Here is a 3,002-nt window from a genome sequence, read left to right on the forward strand (position 1 = left end):
TTTTGAGTCGATTTTATAATTTATCACATTTGTTCTCAATAGGATTATGAGCACGAAGAGATACATATTTATCATTAAAGCTGCAGAACAAAATAAGTCAAAAAAATATGTGGGTAACCATAGTGTTCTCCCAAAGGAGGAGCATTACAAATAAGCCACATACCCCATTACAATACTTAAAAAGTTGACAAGGAAGAAGTTTCCTCCTTCTACTGGTATATGAACAGTGTGCACCGTTCATATTATCTTGAAAGATGAGGTAGGAAAAATCTTCTAACATAATATGCAGCTGCTGTATAGTAACCTCAATATACCATGTATGCACCGATTGTTACCTATAAGATATTAGTACTTTGGGAGGGGAGATGGGGGGAGGGGGGATGTGGGAGGGTTAAAAAACGTACGCACTATTAAACAAATGTTTTTGATTAGCAATTATGAACATTTGTGTTCCACGTTGGCACAAACATGCAGGGTTTAGTTTATGAAGTACAAGCTGATATACCCGGCGTTGCCCGGGTTTAATTCTCTCTCCTCTTTTTTTCTTTCTCTCTCTTTCTCTTTCTTTCTCTCTCCTTTTCTCTCTCTTTCTTTCTCTCTCTCTCTATCTCTCTTTCTCTCTCTTTCGCTCTCTTTCTTTCTCTTTCTCTCTCTCTCTCTCTTTCTCTCTCTTTCTCTCTCTCTCTTTTTCTCTCTCTCTCTTTCTCTCTCTCTTTTTCTCTCTCTTTCTCTTTCTTTCTCTCTTTCTCTTTCTTTGTCTCTCTTTCTCTCTCTCTTTCTCTCTCTTTCTTTCTCTCTCTTTTTTTTTTTCTCTCTCTCTTTTTTTCTTTCTTTTTCTCCCCCCCCCCCCCTGTTGCCAGCTGGGATTCCCCCTGTGTGTTTAGCAGCTGAACTGACTGAGGGGGGAAGTGTCTCTGTATGTCAGTGTGTGTGTGTGTGTGTGTGTGTGTGTGTGTGTGTGTGTGTGTGTGTGTGTGTGTGTGTATTTCAGTCTGTGAGTCAGTCAGTCAGTGTGTATGTGTGGGCTTGCCCACCCTCTCTCGTGACTCCCTCCCCCGCCCAGGACAGTGGGTGCACGGCGGCGGGGACGTGCTTGTGCACTACTGTGTGAGGTGGCATAGTAGTTCTCCCCCCCCCCCCCCCACTGCGCGGGGCTGTGTCGGCTGCGGGAAGGCGGCCATTTTTGCAGAGTAGTGGTGCCGCCAAGCGGACGCTGAGCGGGTGGGAAGGCAGAAATTTTCACAGGTGCATGGAAGATGGACAATTAATATTGTATCGTGCGTGAAGGCTGGCATTTTGGGAGCGGGCGGGGTCTGGGAAGGCTGAAATGTTGATGCATGAAGTGTGGTAAGTAAGGTTGACAATTAATATGTTATTGGTGGACATTTTGTTAGCGGGCGTGAAAGCAGAATTTTTTGCCCGTTGAGCAGCATTTTGATGTATGAAGTGTGTTAATGAAGGGGGACAATTTATATTTAGCCGTGCGGTAAGGTGGCTATTTTGGGTAATGGCCGACAGGGTGATGAACATATTGTATCGGGCGTGAAGCCGCCCATTTTGGCAGAGTAGCGGTGCCACCGTGGTGCAGAGAGTAAACGGCCTGCTGAGCGCGAAGCAGCTGGGAAGGCGGAGGGAGTGTGGAGCGTGCGGGAAGGCGGAAATTTTGAGCGTGGAGCGGGAGACAGGGTGATGATGATGTGGGCCAGATGTGGGCAGTAGCCGTGCAAACAGTAATCGGGCTGGTGAGCGCGGAGCAGGCGGGAAGGCGGAGGGAGTGATTTGTGACAGTAAGGGGAGTGCAGAGGTCGCTGAGTGCGAAGCGGGCGGGAAGGCGGAGGGAGTGGGGAGCGTGCGGGAAGGCGGAAATTTTGAGCGTGCAGCGGTAAGGGGAGTGCTGAGGTCGTCATTTGTGAGAGCGTGGACGGGTAATAGGGGCGGTTTGTGTGATAAGTGGGTTAAACTTACCAAGGTGGGTGTGTGACTCCGCAGGGGTGATCCCTGGTGTGTAGGGTGAGTCTGCAGGGAGAGAGTCTCCGAGGCTTTTAGGCTTCAGAGTCTCGGGTGACAGTCTCAGGGGATATGGTGAATCTGCAGGGATGAGACTCTGTGGCTGTGTGTGTCACAGTGGAGTAGGTGTGTCCGTGATGTCAGCGTACCTCTTGGCCAATGAGAGCTGTTGGGCATGGGCGGGCGGACTGACGGACCAATGAGAATCCCCACATCTACTAACAATCAAACAATTTTCATTTTTTTTATATATATATATATATATGTATGTTTCATGGGGGGTGTCAATAGGCAACTAATTCGGACATGCCCCTTTTAATGAGGTGCTTTCAAATTGCTATGTCTATGGGAAGAGTGACCCAGTGAGTAAATGCATGAGCTCTGCAAACAATTACATTGCAGCGGTGTGGGTTCAAATCCTGGGGTGATCTTTTTGTGACCTTTGGTTAGTCACTTTATACAACCCCCCTCCCCCCCCCCCCCCCCCCCCGAAAAATTATCTCTACGGTGCAGGGACTCATGCCTGCAAACAGTGTCAGTGTTATACAAGATAAATTACTGTTATTTATAATAATTGCTATTAATGATTACTTGCTGGTGATATTAATTGCTATTATTAATAGTGGGGATGATGGTTTCTATGTACTGTTTTGTTGTGTATTGATATTTCTTTAGGTGACCTCCTTATTTGTTCAATGTTTATCATGCCTTTAACTTAAGTGTAAAATGGCTAAAATGAATATAGACTGCTTAATCACAAATTAATTGTCAGTAACAATTCTGCAGTCCAGAAATTGCTTGTATGGCTATGGCCCCGGTGTCGGCGCTACACGCGCGCCTGCCAGGCTGGCGGAGCCCGCAGCTCTGTTCCCTGGTCTGTGCAGGGGGAAAGACGGGAGAGGGGAGTGGCACGCAGCCATGATGTCACCCAGCAGGTTTGCTCTCATTGGCTGGACCACCGGGGGGCGTGGCCAGCGCTCCGTCATCAGTTCTGA

The sequence above is a fragment of the Ascaphus truei genome, chromosome 4 (genome assembly GCF_040206685.1).
Source record: "Ascaphus truei isolate aAscTru1 chromosome 4, aAscTru1.hap1, whole genome shotgun sequence".
Taxonomy (NCBI): Eukaryota; Metazoa; Chordata; class Amphibia; order Anura; family Ascaphidae; genus Ascaphus; species Ascaphus truei.